General features: G+C 42.6%; 1 pseudogene across 1 annotated transcript in view; it reads right to left on the reverse strand.

Annotated features, from left to right (window-relative positions):
• LOC148040920 (pyrroline-5-carboxylate reductase-like) overlaps nucleotides 1-10383 on the reverse strand; it is a 34536-nt pseudogene extending 24153 nt beyond the window's left edge. Inside the window, exon 1 of the transcript XR_015690303.1 lies at nucleotides 10061-10383. The product of XR_015690303.1 is annotated as a pyrroline-5-carboxylate reductase-like (transcript). The remainder of the gene's footprint in view (nucleotides 1-10060) is intronic.
• Between the last annotated feature and the right edge of the window lie 9563 nt (nucleotides 10384-19946).

Consider the following 19946-nt stretch of genomic DNA (forward strand, 5'->3'; position numbering starts at 1 on the left):
TGTGGATGACTTGATTATGACACGTGACCATACTCAAATGGTAGAGCAAACGAAGGCAGCACTTCATGAGATGTTTGAGATGACGAATATGGGACTTCTTCACTTCTGTCTAGGTCATGATGTAAGAATCGATTAGGCACGAAGATCGAGGCAGATTGTCGTATGCGTAGTGAGAGATAGAGAGAGAGAGAGAGAGAGAGAGAGAGAGAAAAAGCAAAAGCAAGCTGTATAGAGTGTGAGCACGTTTTTGGTACAATGACGAGTGTACCACTTTAGGTTTTTAGATAGATATATATATATGCAAGTACAATGTGCTAAGGGTGTGTTCACACCCGTACACATATAAAAGGCACGATGGCCCTTTATTCCCAACAATCTCCCACCTAAAGGCAATGTGCCTTGAGAGAATAAAAGAATCAGCTAAGTCTAGGTATGTACAAAGCTTAAATAAATATATCTATCCAACTCCCATCATCTGTCGGCAATGAGCAAACCGCTCTGCTGGAAGACCCTTTGTGAGAAGATCTGCAAGATTATCATCTATATGCACTTTGACAAGCTCAATGCTCTTGCTGTCAAGTACATGTCTAATGAAGTGATACTTCACCTGTATGTGCTTTGTCTTTGCATAAAAGACCGGATTCCGTGCTAGCATGATAGCACTTTGACTATCAAAATGGAGAACACGTAACTCTGTGATGCTAAGCTCTCCCACTAGACGTGAAAGCCATAAAGCCTCCTTGCATGCCTCAGTGGCAGTCACATACTCTGCCTCTGTAGTAGACAATGCAACACACTTTTGTAGCCTGGAGATCCAAGAGACTGCTCCTCCTGTGAACGTAAACACATACCCAAAAGTGGACTTCCTATAGTCTGCATGACCAGCATAGTCTGCATCCGTAAAGCCAACAACAAATGCCTTCTGCTTTCCAAAGCAGATGCACAACTCCTTTGTGCCTTTGAGGTATCTCATAATACCTTTCACTGCATCCCAATGCTTCTAGCCAGGGGTTGCCATATATCTGCTAACCACTCCCACTACAAAGACAATGTCAGGACGTGTAGCAACCATAGCATACATCAAACTGCCAACAACTGAAGTATAAGGTAGCTTGGCCATTTCAGCCTTCTCATCATCAGATATAGAGCTGTCCTCTGCACTAAGTTTCACATATGGAGACAATGGAACCCCAATGGTTTTCCCCCCCTCCATATTGAAACGCTGCAAAACTTTAGAGATATACTCCTGCTGAGATAGATAGAGTAAGCCTTTTGATCTTTCTCTGAGTATTCGCATGCCAAGAATGTGATTTGCATCACCGAGATTCTTCATGTCAAAGTTGCCATGAAGACTTTGCTTCAATCAGTCCAAGGCATGAGTATCCCTGCCAGCAATCAGCATGTCATCAATATACAAAACCAAGATAATTAGGCTGCCATCTGCTGCCTTCTTGGTATACAAGCAATGATCCACTTGACTTCTAAGTTCTATGAAAGCCTTGGGACTGCATGAATGTATCAAACTTATGATACCATTCTCTTGGTGCTTGTTTCAGCCCATACAAACTGCTTTTGAGTTTACATACCATTTTTTTCTTTCCTTGTTCAACAAACCCTTCAGGCTACTGCATATATATGTCTTCATGCAAATCACCATGTAAAAACGCAGTCTTTACATCCATCTGTATGAGCTCCATATCCTCAACTGCAACCAAGCCTAAAATGGTTCTCAATGTAGTCATCTTAACTACAGGAGAGAAAATCTCATCAAAGTCAATTCCATGCTCCTGCTTGTACCCTTTTGCAACCAATCTTGCTTTGTACTTTGGTGAGGAAACCAAAAGTGACCTTCATTTTGTAAGCCCATTTGCATGGAAAGGTTTTCTGCCCTTTAGGCAACTGCACCAAGTCCCAAGTGCCATTTTTTTCAAGAGATTCCATCTCTGACAACATGGCTTTGTACCATTTCTTGTTGTCCTGCCTGTCCATTGCTTCTTTGAAGCGAGACGGTTCATTAGTCTATCAACATGACATAATCAGCCATATAATTGCACCAGGAACAAACCTATCAAGTTGTCTAGTAGCCCTAGACGATTCCTAACCCAATGGTCATTGTTTACTGGCTGTTCCTACAAATTTCCATTTTCAGCATGCTGTCCTAGCATTTCAGCCTGCAAATCAGCATTAACAGCTTGCTGTCCTGGCTGTTCCTGCACATGTAATGGCTCATTTTCATGGACAATAGCTGGCTGATCATTTCCAACATCATTTCCTGCATTTACAGGTTCATTTACAGCAGGTATTTGCTGCTGTACAGAGGGCACATTTTACTGTCCAAAAGGTATTTCTTCCCGGAATACAACCCTACGGACCTCCTCAGTCTTTTCGGGCTGTTTGTGCATACGATCTTCCTGCAAGATAACGTCATTGCTGCATACTACTTTCCTTTTCTCGGGATCCCACAATTTATACCCCATTTCACCCTCATCACCATATCCTAGGAAAATGCATTTACAGGACTTTGATTCAAGTTTGCTGCGTTTTTCTTTACAAATGTACACAAAAGCCTTGCAACCAAACACTTTCAGATGAGCTCCCCCACCCCCCCCAAAGACCTGTTTGGTGACCGATTAATCAAGTGAACGGCTGTCATAATAGCCTCTGTCCAAAAACCATGGGGTAATGCACCATGAGACAGTATCGTACGGACCTTATCTTGTATGGTCCGATTCATTCGCTCTGCAACTCCATTTTGGGGCGAATTATGAGGGGCAATGAGCTCCCTCTTTATCCCTTTGCTGTCACAAAATGTCTAAAAGGCCTTGGACACATATTCCCCACTATTGTCAGAGCGACAACACTTAAGTATCTTATCTGTCTGATTTTCAGCCAATGCCAAGAGTTTTTTAAACTTATCAAGCACTTCATCCTTCCTACGAATAGGGTAAACCCATACTTTCCGTGTAGCATCATCCACAACATCATGGCTCCTCTGGCATCTCCTACAGAAGATTAGCATACAGACATTCTTTACTCATCTACAAGTGTTATGTTGGAGACTTCTTGTGTTTATTTAGCTTCAAGTTTTTGTGAGGATACTCTCTCTTGGTGCTTCAAATGTTCCAGTTTTAGAGAGGGGTGCCATATGACAGAAGAAGTTGTCTCAGTGCTATTTTTGTGGCAAGAAGGGAAGCCTCCAGAAGGACTACAGTACATTAGCAGCTTTACGAAAGGAGCAGGCGTCAATGGTGACAAAGGGTGACGACTCTCTCGACAAGTCTTCCTCATCTCCAAGTCCAGGTTTAGGCTCCAACTCTGTGGCCCCAGCAATGGCTGCAAGGGCCTCCCTTTCACGTTGCTAGTGCACGTGCTGTGGTCATCCCTCACAACTCTCCAATGTCAAAGAGGGAGTGTGAGAGGATGTTGATGGGGCAATTGTGTCTCATCTATATAGCTATATAAGTACACAAGTTCCAAAGAGCGACGTCCTTGATGTATTGACCGAAGTCTAACAAATTTAAATCCTGGAGCTGGGATTGACATCCAAGTTCATGATGAGTTGTTTGCAGAGAGCGAGCTTGGCTCCTAGTCCGAGTTCACGAGGGGACACTTTGGCAGTCTAGCCAAAGGTGGGAAATCCATGGTCATATATGTTCGGATGCATTTTTTGCCAAGATGGTCCTATATGCTACTGTGAGACATTGTTAACAAATATTGAGAGCTACTATGATTATTCTCTATTTTCAAGAGCTGGTACGATCGACATTGACATCAAATTCTCTCCGAGGCATCTTAGTGGTGGACTGGCCACTCCCTTCATATCTGAGAGAGAATGTTAGCAAATATATCAATTCATGTGAGTTTGTGCATGCCATTTAGAGTTGTGCACATTGTAGTTATCTTAAGCCTTTTTTGTTGTAGTTATTTCTGTGAGAGTGTGCAACAGAAGAACACGAACACAGAGGAGGGAAGAGAGAAAGCAGAGAATGAAGGAAGAAAATCTGCACTGACTGAAATGAATGCTGAATACACTGAAATGGACTGATCAGTCCCTGCACGCAGCCCGAAGCGTCAGTGAGGGCACCAGATCAGGCTGATGATGATGACAGCACCACCACGGGGGAGGAGTGTCGGAATCTGCAAGACAAGTGATCAAGTGGGGAGGGGGGCTGCCTATAAATAGGCAAAGGACAAACCCTAACCCTAACCCTAAAATGGGCGCCCCACAACAGTGACCAAAAAAGTGGCCGGGCAGCCAGTGGCTGCCCACTAAAAGAGGCCAAAAAGAAATACACATCCTAAGACAGCCAATCAAGAGTGACTAGCCTCCCCCATCATAACACATGACAGACATGTCAAAGCTCCTAATGTCCTCGTCTGACTCAGACTGAGGCTCACAGGCAGGAGATGACAAGGCATGACAAACATGACTGCTAACACCCCCTCTCAGATCCTGGATGTGGCTGAAGGCCGAAGAGGAAATAGATCCTGGGGTGGCAAGAGGAATGCCAATGTCGATGAAGTCCGTCGATGTAGACTGCCGCTGAAGGAGCTCCTCACAATCCTGGGAATCCCCCTCTAAAACACTAGGGGCCAGGGAATCCACAACCGCATCACCGAGATCATCCCCCTCGGAAAGGGATGGGGGGTACGAGGGAACCACCGGAGGAGAAGGTGGGGGATGGGAAGGAACCTGTGGAATAGAAGGTGCATAAGCGGGAACGGGTGTAGCAATAGACTGCCGCGGAGGACCCTGCATCAAAGAAGGGGAATATAGCCTGTAAAGCCCGCTCTCCTGCCAACCTGTAGATAAGACAGCTCCTGTAGAAGAATCCTCAATAACAACGGCATGCTCGGTGAAGATCACTCGTGTGCCAAGCCTCGTAAGGCCATAAACTGAGAGGAGGGGAAGGCCCAAATCCGGAACATGTAGGGCCTGTGAAAAGGAGCTCGAAGGTCGGTCGGTAAACAAAGGCAATGTGCCAACACCACTAATAAGCACCGATAAAATATCACCAACAGTGACTGAACCCTCTGATGGACGGAGATCCTGTAACAAATCACCTCGGGGAGTCATATGACTCGAAGCACCACTGTCCACTAACCAAGGCTGTGCAGAAGACACTGCAGCCACCGAAGAAGGATCCTCCTCCAAAGCATGGATATGAAGGAACACTGACTCATGGGTAACAACTGGTGTAGAGGTAGAAGAAGGCTCCGATGTAGATCCACCCGTCGCTCCCGAACGAAGGTGAGGGTACTTCTTCCAGCATTTCTCCTCGGGATGTGTCCCTTTCCCACAGCGTGGGCACTTCGGGCTCTCTGAATCTGTATCAGAGCCTGAAGAACTGTCCTTCTTCTTAGCCTTTGACTTCTTCTTCTTCTTCTGTCCTCCCGAACTTGCAACAAAGGCTCTAGTGGAGTCGGATCCACTAGCACTGACCTCTCTGAGTCGCTCGTCATGCTCCAAGACAAGCGGGGATAGCTCCTCCCATAGAAGCTTCTCACGGGTCCTCGATGTAAGAAGGCTGGTGTAGAAGACATCAAACCGAGGCGATGGCAGCTGAGTCAAGAGAATCATAGCCATGTCTTCAAAAGATATCGTCCGACCGAGGGATGCAAGCTCATCCCTCATATCCTGTAATCTGTTGATGTGGTCCTTTAGGGAAGGACTATCATCAATAGCAAGCATCCGCAACTTCTTTTCGAGAGATATCCGGTGGGCAAACGTCTTCTGATGGTAGAGAGACACGAGCTTTCTCCACACGTCTGATGTAGTCTTCAACCTGTGAACATGAACAAGGACAGAATCCTGCAAACTCAGAAAGAGGAAAGATCTGGCTCTAGAATTGAGCCGATCCCATAAGGCTGCATGATCCATAGATGTCCCATCTACGGGATCCACCTGAGGCCGGGGAATAGGAACAGAAACAAGCTCCCAAAGATCGAAGGAGTCCAAGATACACTCCACCTTGCAGGACCATAGAGAAAAGTTGGAGCCATCCAACCGGTCCTCTTTGGGCAGCTGAGGAAGTACGGGTACCTGTACAAGGGGTACCAAAGGCTGCATCTTCGGCCCACTGGAAGAGGCTCGCCGAGATACATGAATAGAAGGGGGATGGAAAAGAGAAATAGACTCCGGATGACGGTCCTCGTGATAGAAATCACGCCTCCGTTCAGATGAGTGTCGAGACAAAAGCTCGTCATCTGAGTCATCAAAGCCCGTAAACTGATGAGAAGACATCTTCGATATCTGCAAACACCAAAACACAACAAGGGAAGGTTGCCGATGCCGAAACACAAACACCAGAAGCTCCTAAGCCGGCCACCTTGCACAGAACGCAAGGATGATGTCAAACGCAAGTGCTAACGATGCAATCACCACAGAAAAACAACCGCCTGCCTCAAAACGCAAGTAGGAATGAGGTCGCCAGCTTGGAGGAGTGCCGCTAGAGGTTGAACGCAGCCACAGAAGCTGAAAACGCAGTTTAGTGGAGTGTCGCCCAGCTAGAGGAGGACCGCCCAGGCTGAAAACGCAGATTTGGGGATGACGCCATCAACAAACGCAAATAGGTTGACACCAAAACAGGCCACCTTGATCAAGGAGATGGTGCAGAAGGTGACGCCTCAGCTGTTGGAGACGTCTTGACCAGCAAACGCAAGGTTGTGGGTGTTCTCCCGCGTAAAACTCAGCTCCTGTACTCTCCTTCGGCTCTGATACCATGTGAGAATGCGCAACGGAAGAAGAACACGAACACAGAGGAGGGAAGAGAGAAAGCAGAGAATGAAGGAAGAAAATCTGCACTGACTGAAATGAATGCTGAATACACTGAAATGGACTGATCAGTCCCTGCACGCAGCCCGAAGCGTCAGTGAGGGCACCAGATCAGGCTGATGATGATGGCAGCACCACCACGGGGGAGAAGGAGTGTCGGAATCTGCAAGAAGACAAGTGATCAAGTGGGGAGGGGAGCTGCCTATAAATAGGCAAAGGACAAACCCTAACCCTAACCCTAAAATGGGCGAGTGGCCGGGCAGCCAGTGGCTGCCCACTAAAAGAGGCCAAAAAGAAATACACATCCTAAGACAGCCATCCAAGAGTGACTAGCCTCCCCCATCATAACACATGACAGACATGTCAGAGCTCCTAATGTCCTCGTCTGACTCAGACTGAGGCTCACAGGCAGGAGATGACAAGGCATGACAAACATGACTACTAACAATTTCATGTCCGTTTGGCATTTTTTATGCCAATCAATCAGCATTAATACTAACCAATCAACCTTTATTGAAGGCATATTTTATGCCTATATATTGGGGCTTCTCCTTAATCATTGTCATTCACTTCCTTCAAATTCTAGTGGAGAGAGGGAGCCAGTGTTGGTGCCTTTGTAGAAATTACAAGATGCAACGGATAGAATCTGAGCAAGGAGTACAAAACACATAGCAAAATGAGAGGAATAGAAATTGTTTTCATTTCAAACGAATTGATACAAAGATTGCTCTATCCACCCATGCGCCTCCATTGTGAAGCTTAGATGGTGATCCAAACAGATGATTGACAAAGAGCTTAAGGATAGCTGGAAGAATTCTCAGTAGGTGAAGATAGATTGACAATGGCTTTGGAGAGGTCTTCCTTTTATAGCCCGGGAAGGTGGTCTAGTCAACCTATTCGACCACATTATGAACCTTCCCTAATCGACCAAGAAATATTCCAAGGAATATTCCCTTTACCGTCAAGCCAAGGCAACAAGGGCTTGTGCCAAGGGCCGCTTCCGCAGCCCTCAAACCCCAAAATAACAATCCCTGACAACTCCCACACCCCGCAACTCGATGCTTTATGCCTGGAGTTGCTACCAACATAGCTACTCTATCTAACCCAAAGGCTAGATTCGCAAAGGTCACCTTTTTGCTATCCCATCACATAGACCTCATCTGACATACAAGTTAGGACCCAACCAATATCCGTGCTCACACATGGCTTCTCCTCATAATGAGAGCCTTACAAATTAGAGCACCATGGATCATTGGTGGCACCATATGAGGGTAGAGCATTGAGCATATCGTGACTCATGTTGAATTTATGCTATCTCACATCTTAGTATATGGATTCCATTTCCCGAGTATCTCCTTGCTACTAAGTTCTTTGTGCAGTGTTCTTTTCTTGAGTCTATTACGGCAATTTTCCACAAACCTTACTCCTGTAACTACAGTTAACCCAAGTAATATGAGTTGCACTACTTGAGTCTTTAAGAGTAGCCCAATGGACGCATGGTGGGTCCTAACCCACATGCCTTAAGCCCCATTAATGCTTGTCTTCCCCAATTTTTTCTGAGATGAGGACAGCTCGAGTTCTCTAAGGGGGAGAGGATGTAATATTCCCACAGCCCATAGAACCCCTACCCTTTAACAATCAAAATTAGTCGAAATTTTTTTACTCCTCCCCTATCAACGCCGCTAGCTGGCAAAGAGAGGGGGAGATGAAGCACGAGATGAGGACAATGGAGCTGCTGATGTAGATGGCGTTGTGAATGACGATCAAGACAAAGATGACAATGAAATTGATGGGGGGAGGGGCACACGTGTGCCACCTCTTTCCCCCCACGAAAACTACATTCCATCACTGCATCCACCTTTAATATATATATGCTTCATTTCTCTCATTCTTGTATCATCACATTCTCTTGCATTCTTGAAGGAAGACCAACAGGCAAGGAGCCTAGAGATAATGTTGGTCATCCTTCTGTCCATACCTACTAGCATTGTACTGCACATCTCATGCTTCATCTTCTAGATCCCAATGCATGCGAATTCTCAATTCTTGTATTCACATCTTTTTTCAATAACGTTTTTGCAAATGTCCATACTTTCTCTTTTTGGCTTCCAATCATTCATGCATTTGCACAAGTTAAAACTACACTTCTCTTAATTCTTTATTATTCTCCTAACACTCACATTAGCCCAGGCCCCATATACATTGATATTAAGACTTGTATTTAAATAATATTTGAAGCTATGTCTTCGGAATCACAATATCATCATTAAACTAGATAGGTGGAACATGTTAATCCTAATCAAAATTGCATCATCCGCCATCTATTTTAAAACTACATTTTCAAATTAAGCATGCCTTACCTTATGCTTTCTAAGACCACCATTTGTAATGTTAGCTCTTATTTGCTCATAACCAAACTAATGCTCCAATGCCAACACTGTATGTGAAATACTTGACAAGAGATGTAAGTCTTCAAAGTGGACCTGCTTGGGCTAACAAGCCCTTTCTCCCCCATGTAAGTAGTTAGTATTTGTTTGTCTTCTTTGTTGGGCGCAAAAATGCAATTTGTTTATGGATTCATCCTTATCTCAAAGAAAATTGAAGTTCACAGTGTCTCATAAGCACATGTCAAGACTCACCTATGAAGCTCGGACTAAATTGACTCTGCATAAATCATAAGAATTCAGCGATCACTCTTGGCATTATTTCCAACCTAACTTAAAAGGTTAAGCCAACAAGAAAGCTCATGGTGACTCGTAAGCACATGGCCAGGCACACTTCAATCAGTGTCACCAATGATCCAAGTGTCTATGTGTGTATGTGAATTTGAGGATCAAGATTAGCTAAGCCTTGCTTTGAAAAGGGATACACTCCTCATTTCCAATACGGCTGGAAAGGCCTCGGTTCCCCCATGCAACGATTTGTACGGAGGATAATATGTCAGAGGGATACTATCAAGAACACAAGTGCAGCAAGCAGCTCACCGATTGTAGGCAAAAAATGACAAAAGGATGTCGCTTTCAATAAGGAAAGGACATGTGATTTATCCGATTTACAGGCAGCTCCAGCTAAACTATTGAGCACATGTACTTCTTTGTAAAATTCTTCTAATACCTCTGATTTACAGACAGCTCCAGCTAGACTGTTGAGCACAAGCACCTCTTTGTAAAATTCTTCTGAGTAATCTAATTAGCCACACCTTTTGTTGGGGGAAAGAGCTAATTACCTTTAGATAGAGCTAAGTTATGAAATTCTGTGTATTTTGAGAATCCAGAGATGACAAACCTGAGAGTTGGATTCGCAGACAGAGGCGCCAAAGGAACGGAAGACCTGGCAACGCTGCGCGCTGACATCTGAGGCGTAGATACGGGAGGGGGGAGGAGGCCCGCACGATCGAGGCCTCTCGCTATGGCCTCGGCCATCTGGCCTGCGCCTAAGAAGCCCACACAGGTGCTCTCCAAGGGAGGGTGCGCCATCTCTGTGTGTGTGTGTGTGTGTGTGTGTGTGTGTCTGTGTGTGTTTTCAAATCCTGCTACCATCAATGCATATACGCGCGCACTGCGACTCTTTAGGTAACATGCATGACGCATTTATGCTCCCCTCAAAAGCTTGTTAACCTTTTACCGTTTAAAGAGGAGAAACTAGGTTGACACGTGCAGCCACTTTTAGCACTAAGGGTTTATGTGTTCTTTCTCCAAGTATTAAAGGGTTTCTTTTAATATTTTACAAGAGTGCGATCTACCTTTTATTAGTCAAAATAAAAGTTAAATATAAATTATATATTTTAAAAGTATAAGCAATTTATAAATTAATTAAAATCAAATAAAAGTAACATATTCATTTTATAGATGTCAAAAAACTAGGTTGATATGTGCAACTCAATAAAGGAGTTTGAAATTCCCTATGCAATTTTTGCATGTTGTGTAACAGTTTTATTAATGGTGTTTAGATATGTGTCATATTTCAAAGCAAAGTACGTCTGTAGATAAATTTTTGCGTTGTTTAAATACATGGAGGATGTTGAAAGGAGAATATGTATATATATGTCTTTTGGTTGTAGGCACCATGGCCAAGTAGGAATAAGAATAGAAACAGTGCATTTTCCAAGGTAATATCTAGGCAAGGTGAGGTTCTTGCAAGCAAGCTGTCCATCCTGAACATCATTCTTCTTTCAACGAGATGGTTATTATTCCATAATATGATGCATGTGAACTCATGCTAATCGGCTCTTTGGAATGCCTGTCGGCAGCTTGGCTCGACTACATTTTTGTGCAAACTGTAACATCTTTCGTTCTCGTGATCTGCTTGGAGCATTGTGTCGAATGGAGAGCTTTCATGATGGAGCTCTATAATCCTTTCGATGAATTGCATGTTGTTGAGGATGCAAAGCCCTATCTGTGGATGTGGATGTTCTGTTATAGCTATGTACTTTTGGATTAGTGGATTATGTGGCATGTTGAAAGTAAACACATCCACAATATCGGATGTAGTCAAGTCAATTCTAGTAGATGGTTGTTGTGAAAGCGATACATCATTCTAAGAGACTAGAGGGTTATCGAGAATAGATCGACGGTCAAGGTTCCATTCACAATCACTCATCATTTTGCAGACTGAGATGGATGTATCAATGATGCTCAATAGTTGAAGCTGTAGCATCTTTGCATTGAGAAATCGTTTTGTGTAGTCTGGTAAGAATGACACCACGTATTTGTTTCTCTCTTTCTTCGCAAGACATGGTTGGCATTTAGTTATCATCATGTTGACTTCGTGTTGTTGGCATGCACAGATGAGAATAATGCTTGACAAAGCCATTGTAACTTATATTTCTTCTGTAGATGGATCGTTCTTTTGCAAGTTGATAGCATGATGTTGCACTGTGACTACAACACTATGCACACATTATTAGTCTTCCAATGATGCTTTCACATTCTGTCACCCAAGATAATTCGAAAGTTTCTATGTTGTACCAAGTTGTAGCAAACAGTTTTAGTGATGTTTTTCTAGAAGCTTTAGTTTTCCTTTTTCTAGAAGTCCTAAAGGATGCTTTGTGACCTTGTTTCTTCGTAGTAGCATCCATTGATGCTGATGAGAACAATATGTTTTTATCATAAAACTGTAGTACACTTGTTTACGGAAAAACATGCTATACTTTGTAATTTCATTTTTTTAAAGATTGTTCATTTTTTGATGTGCAAGAAGATTATGATTTTTTTTCTTAATAGTAATTTTAATGAAATAAATAAATAAAATCAAAATTTCAAAAACTTAAAAAATAAATGAAATGAAAAAACATTCTATATATAGCATGTCAAAGAGTTGGCACAAATCTCTTCGTAATTAAATAATTATGGGAGAAGGTGTCATTCCTCCATCTATGCAAAATATCCGATTTATTGAAGTTTTACATTTTTGTTTTTTTTTGTACATTCAAAAGTTCGTTACACTTTCATTTTCGCCATACATTCAAAAAACCATTTCTTTTAATTTTTATTTCACTACTATTTACTAATCCTAAAAAGAACGAATGACAAAGATTTGAATCTAACCATGAATTGATGTATGCATCTCCACACACTTCTGTGTGACCTTCCTCTCTCCTCAAATAAGAAACGAATTGCGTAATGAAGAGAATGGCCCATACTACTTAACTCTCCCCCCTTTTTATAGGCTTCCCAATGTTCAAAGCTTTGCTTTAAGCTTTTGTAGTTTACAAACTTGAAAAGCCTAAAAGCTTTCAAACGTTTAAGCTTTTCTTCAATTTTGGGGTGTACGCTTATGTTTTCCTTCTTTAACCCAAAAAAATAACAAAAAATATACTTACAAAATATTCATAATTTTTCAAGTCACAAACAATCCAGAAAGTGAACAACACCCACATTAGATGAGTTATTTTTAAGCCATGCATTAGATGAAAGATACTCGCAAGTTTTGAAGCTAATCAAATTTGACTAGAAATTTATCATACAACCTAAGACATAATGTTGATAAAAAGTACCTTGCAAAACATAAAACCAAAAATCGAAAAGTTGCTTAGTCAAAGTCTAAGATATGGTGGCTTTCACATTTCACTATTTTTTTAATTAAAAATTAACTTATTACTTCAAAAAAAAGCACAAATCTCTTTATTGTTTCATGATTATGGGGGAAGGTGCGATTCCCCTATCTTTCAAGAAGATATGCACTTTTCTTTGCTTTTCTTTACTTTCTTTTGCAATTCATTATAACAAAAAGGGAAAAAAGTAAATTCTAACCTTGTGAAAGATTGTACCTATTGAGATTGAAGTTGCCTTTGCTAAAGCAAACCCCGCAACGATGAGACAAAATCAATCGAGCAAACTCTACAGATAATAATGACTAATTTTTCATTTAAAAATAACAACCAAGAATGATTCATTTAATAATAAATCACCAAGTAATTAGATAACTACATATCTCTCTCTCTCTCTCTCTCTCTCTCTCTCTCTCTCTCTCTCTCTCTCTCTCTCTCTCTCTCTCTCTCTCTCTCTCTCTCTCTCATTTGCAACACTAAAGACTAGCTAAGTGACTAGTTAATAAGCCAATTATTAATCAATAGAGTGCCAAATATGAAGGATTCGTATTTTTTGAAAAATAATAAAGACATAGCATGGGTATTTGAGGTGAGGATTTTAATCCATAAGGTACTCAACATTAAAAGCTTTTCTTGTGGATTTTAATGAATGTGAGAATTGGACTTAGTCTTGTGCAAAATTTAATACCTTTTGGAGCCATGGTTTGTATTTTATTTTTTATTCATTCTACATGTGCAGAGACCCACAACAATAAAATGAATATTTACAGGAAAGTTAATCTACTAAACAAGTCATATGACTATGAATTTTAGTTATAAGACTTGAGAAAAGAAGCCAAGGGCTAAACTATTCCTTTGAGAAAGCCTACATATATAATGTGAAAGTGAATAGATAGTCTCATTCTTGAGTGTATATTTTGATTGTTCAAGCTTTTTCTTCACCTCTTTGGTTTGACCATAGATCATGCTTAAGAGAGTGTGAGAGACTAAGGGAGCCCTCTCTTATTTCTAATCAGATCATCTCAACTCTAGCCATACATGTTGTTATTGAATGCCATCACCACCAAAAAGACAATCTCAACTCTAGTCGTACATGCTCCTAGTGAATGCCATCACTACCAAAAAAACAATTGCCTCCATTGAAATGTATTGGACACTTGCACGTGATCGGAAAGTTAGTTGCCATGTCAACCACCTTTCAACAACTATCAACATCCTAGGCTTTACAACAAAGCCTTCTTCTCTAATGACAACAACCCTCTCTCAATTTGAGCATCAACTCTCCACGATGCCAAAAAAAGAGGCCCTAATCTGATTTATAGCTTCAGTGTTTATAGTTCAACCATCTTTTGTCAAAAACCTTGGCTTGACTTCTTATTCTCAATGCCTTTCTTTTTTTACATGATGCCACCTTGTTAAGGTTAAAGTTTGCATTAGTATCATTGCTTTTTCATGCTTTTTTTATATTTCTCGACCTTTCCCGTGACTTGTGCTTTTCTTCCTTTTTAAAAAACCAAAAAGTACAATAACATTTCTACTTTTTAACAATTAAATGATTCCTTTCCAAAAAATAGAAAATTTATAAATTGAAAGCTTCATTTAGCTTTACATCTAAAAAGAGTCTTGTTAACCTTTATTGTTTAAATAGGGGAAAAAAGATTATGTGATTATTTTCTTGTAGCACACATGTAGTGAGGTTTAGAGGGCCTTCACATGTAATATGTGATCATAATCTTATGCATTTATTGTTGTATCATTCTTATTTTACCACAAAATTTATACCCTTGTTATCAAGCAATTCCTCATTGGGGTGAAGTTTATATCTTAATGCACCACTTCTAATTCTTGAAGGGGCAAACAAGGTGTATTTTGGTAATGTTTAGTATTCCAAAGGCAAGTTCTAGTCTTATTTCTTTAGTTTTGAATATTGACAGATTGAAATTTTGAAAATTGTGCTCTTGTTTGCTACATTCAAGCCTATGATCATGATAATGAACCAACTCATCATGCTAACATTAACCATTCTACTAACTAAACCATATTAATAAGTGGTTAACACGCAAGCCTCAAGCTCAAGTGTATCATTTTAGTACACTACCACAAGCCACCATCCCAAAATCACAATAGAGAACTTATAAGAACACATCACTTGAGCACACTCTACTGCTAGAGCTCACTTGAACTCACACACTATAGAAAATGAACATTAGTTCATTGAACACAACACTATAAAACACAACCATTAGAACACATGAGCAAAATACCCTAACACCCAAAAGCTAAAACACACGATAAAGCATATATATACCCACAATACACAAACTCAAGCATATAACACTTTAGCACACAAACACTTTACAATGGTACACATAAACTTACTTTAGAGCATGAGCACATAACACTAGCACATACACACACCATACGCTAGTATGAACATAAGCACATACCATGAGCTAGTGCACATAATATACACTTACTCGTGAGCACTACCATTAGTACATGTAGGATATTATAGGAAAAAGAGCTAGTTAAGTGAAAAGCACAAAGGGGAGTGTTGGGGACACAAGATCACACTCCACTCAAATACAAAGTTTGGAGCCGTGCTAAGGTGTGACAATCAAAGTTGTATCGCCATTGCCAAGAATCTAGTGTTTCGTGAATGCACAAAACATATAGAGATCCAGTATCGAGGATGGGATAGTGTGAAAGGTGAGAAGGATCGAAGCTTGCACACGAGCTATGGTGGGAGAGCAAGAGCAAGAAAGAGAGAGACAAGAAATGGGAACTCCAACAGTCACAATGTGTGACCGGGCCTTCCTTTATTTACTAGTCACTAAAAAAATGAATGTAAAGAATAAAGTGACGTGACGGGCGCCCGCCACCTGCAGTGTGCAATGGCGGGTATTGTCAGTGTAGTAATACACGGGGCGGCGTGGCGGAGGCGCCTTTACCCCAACAACCTCCCACTTAAAGGCGAATCTGCCCCAGTGAGAGAGAAAGAAAAGAAAAAAAAACAATACAACTGTACATAGGTACAAGGGATGAGGAAAGGCAACATCTCATCCAACGCCCATCAATCTCTTGAGGAAGGCAAAGCGCTCAGTAGTGAGGCTTTTCGTGAGCAGATCTGTAGGATTCTTGTCAGTGGAGATCTTGACAAGGTCAATAGACTTGTCCTCCACGACACCACGTATGAAGTGATACCTCACCTCAATGTGTTTTGTCTTCGCATGGAAGACTGGATTCTTAGCCAACTGAATGGCACTCATAGAATCCGAATGCAGTGTAGGTATAGCATCAATCCCAAGGTCAACAACTAGACGGCCTAGCCATATGGCCTCCTTGCAAGCCTCAATGGCTGCAACATACTCGGCCTCAGTGGTAGACAAAGCCGTACACTTCTAAACCCTGGACATCCAAGAGACAGCACCTCCAGCATAGGTGAATACATAGCCAGAAGTGGACTTCCTACTATCTGCATGTCCTGCATAATCGGAGTTAGTGTACCCCACAACCCTTGTATCCTGGCTACTATAGCAAATACACATATCTGTTGTGCCCTTCAAGTACCTCATGATACCCTTCACGGCATCCCAATGTTTCCTACTAGGTGTCGCCATATAACGTGCCGCAACACCAACTGCAAAGGCAATATCTGGACGAGTGGCTATCATGGCATACATCAAATTGCCCACGGCTGAAGCATAAGGGATCTGGGCCATCTCACCCTCTGCTCATCTGTCTGCGGACAATCGGCCTGTGATACCTTCACATAAGAAGGCAATGGACAACCAATAGGCTTTACGTCCTACATGGGGAAGCGCTCAAGGACTTTATGAATATACTCCCTCTGTGACAAGTAGAGGAGTCCCTGATGCCTGTCGCGTCTAATGCGCATACCAAGTATGTGAGAGGCCTGCCCCAAATCCTTCATCTCAAAGCTCTTCTTCAGCTGAGATTTAAGAGCATCTAGCTCATCATGAGCTTTCCCTACTATCAGCATATCATCCACATAGAGTACCAAAATAAGCAATGAACCATCACGGGCTTTCTTCGTGTAAAGACACGGATCCATAGCACTCCTGCTGTAGCCCTGTGACTGCATAAAGGCATCAAACTTATGATACCATTCCCTAGGTGCCTGCTTCAAGCCATAAAGACTTTTCTTCAACTTGCACACTAGGTGCTCCCTGCCAGGTTCTGCAAAGCCCTTAGGCTGCTCCATATAGATCTCATCATGCAAGTCTCCATGTAAGAAAGCCGTCTTGACATCCATCTGATATAGATCTAAGTCAAGCTAAGCAACCAAAGCCAAGACCAAGCGCAGGATGGTCATCTTAACCACAGGAGAAAAGACCTCATCAATGTCTACACCATGCTCCTGCTTAAAACCCTTTGCTACCAATCTAGCCTTGTATGTCGGCTTGGGGTGTCCAGAGGTACTTTTCAGCTTGTACACCCACTTGCATGGCAAAGCCTTCTTGCCCTTAGGCAAGGCAACCAAATCCCAAGTCTCATTCTTATGCAGGGAGTCGATCTCAGACTGCATAGCCCTCTCCCAGGAGTGACTGTCACCCCTGCGCATAGCCTCATCATAAGTGAAAGGCTCTCCTGCATCTGTAACCAAAATATAATGCATAGAGGGCTGAAATCTATCAGGTGGACGTTTGTCTCTAGTAGACCGTCTCAGTGCAGGCTTTGCTGCCTGCCTAGCTGCCTGTCCAACACCCTGACCATGAGCATCTGCTGCAGCTGTAGGCTGTCCAACTGGCTATGCAGGAGCTCTAGGCTCCTCCTGAAAGATCACTCTGCGGATCTCAACCACTTTCTCAGGCTGCCTGTGCATCTTGTCTTCATGGAAGACTACATCATGGCTGCGTACTATTTTTCGCACCTGCGGATCCCATAGGCGATAGCTCATCTCTCCTGAATCACCATAACCAAGAAAGATGCATTTAATGCTCTTTGGATCCAACTTACTCCTCTTGTTCTTGGGCACATGGCAGAATGCCTCACATCCAAAGACACGGAGATGTGCATAAGAGGGTGGCTTACCAGCCCAAACTTCCTCTGCAACTTGGGAAATCCAATCCACTAGAAGGCGATCGGTTTATGACATGCAATGCCATACTAACTGCCTCAGCCCAAAAGCTCTGTGGTAGGCCTGCATGGCTAAGCATAGAGCGGACATTCTCCTGAATATTCCTATTCATGCGCTCAGCCAAACCATTCTGGGCGGGGGTGTAAGGGGCGCTCAACTAACGCTTAATACCCTTGTCATCACAAAACTGCTCAAAAGCACATGAGACATATTCTCTCCCATTGTCAGTCCTAAGGCATTTCAGCCTATACCTAGTCTGGTTCTCAACAAGAGCAAGCCAACACTGAAAGACTGCCAAGACATCGAACTTTTGCTTTATGGGATAAGCCCACACTTTCCTAGAAAAATCATCAATGAAGGTAACAAAGTACTTCGCGCCACCCATAGACATACACGGCATGGGCCCACAAACATCTGAATGCACCAAAGCCAAGGGCTCACTCATGCATGGCCTACCCGATTTCTTATGCGTAGACCTATTCTGCTTACCATAAAGACAATGATCACACGAGTCAAAATGTGCGTAGTCCAAAGGCGGAAGATACTGCAAACCAGATAATATTTTCATTCCCTTCAAAGACATATGCCCCAAACGGGCATGCCAAAGTGATACATGTGGGATAGAGCCCACTGCCAAAATATGGTCTACAGAAGACCCAGATACAACAAGAGGATAGAGGCTACCAGCCTTGGCGCCTCTAGCAAGCACAAGTCTGCCTTTGGTAATCTTCCAGGCAGAATCCCCAAAACAGACATGAAACCCTGCATCATCCAACTGTCCTGCAGACATAAGACTGCGCATAAGCGTAGGTACATGACGTACATCCCTGAGCAAAAAGGAACTGCCAGTGGAAAACTGCAACTGAATATCTCCACAGCCCACAATATCAAGAGACCTGTCATCTCCAAGTCTGACTGATCTAGATACAGTACGATAAGAGTGAAACCACTCACGGTAAGGCGTCACATGGAAGGACGCACCTGAATCCAATAACCATCACTGTGCATACATACTATGTGTCTGAGTCAAGTGTGAAGCATCAGAAGAACTAGCTGCAAGTATGAACTCATCACTACCCATCGGAATCCTCGGTCTGCATGACATTAATTTCTTCAATCTTGACACTGGACTTCGCAGGTACTATGCTGCAATCAGAGGACTTCTCCTGCACTTTCTCTTTGCCCTTATCCTTGCGCTTCTCATTGCGCAACTCATGACACTATGGTCTGATATGGCCCTTTTTCCCACAATGATGACAAGTGACATTAGCATTGCGCCCACGCGACTTACTACGCGACTTTCCACGAGATTTAGACCGACCCTTTTGTGAGTCACAGCCACGGCTATTACCACGATCATTCCTGTCATTCCTGCCTCTAACTGTCAAAGCATGTGAAACACGAGAGGCATCCAAGTTTTTGCGATTAACCTCTTCTTGCAGAAGAGCACTCTCAACATCATTCAGTTTCAGAGTAGCACTAGAGGCACATAGGGCAGTGCGGAATACATCCTATGACTCATTCAGAGTCCCAAGCAAGAAAAGAGGAGTTACTTTCTCTCCAAAGGTGATATCCTGCGAAGTCAGGTTCTTTAGTATAGCATGGAACTGGCTCAAGTGAGCAGACATAGTCGCATTATCCTTCATGCGCAGATCCATAAGCTGCTTCAACCAGTACATCTGACTTGCCGGACTTTTCTTATCATAAAGATTCTTGATCTTATTCCATAGATCCCATGCGCTCTGTGCTTTCTCAAATACATTATAATGTACCTGTTCAGTGAGAGAAAATACAATCGTGGACTTACATAGCTCATCAAGTTCAAGCCAGTCGTCATTGTCCATAGTTTCAAGCTGCTCCCCACTCAACCGAAGTGGCTTAATCTGAGATTTCTGCACCAAGACCTGCCAAATTTGACTCTTCCAATAAGAGTAGTTGGTACCATCCAACTTCGTGATGTTAAATATGGCATTATCAGTCGAAGAGGACGCCATAATGCAGGCTAGAAATGCACAGACAAT

This window comes from Lygodium microphyllum, chromosome 1 (assembly GCF_053477565.2).
Source record: "Lygodium microphyllum isolate KBCC chromosome 1, Lygodium_microphyllum_v1.1.10, whole genome shotgun sequence".
Lineage (NCBI taxonomy): Eukaryota > Viridiplantae > Streptophyta > Polypodiopsida > Schizaeales > Lygodiaceae > Lygodium > Lygodium microphyllum.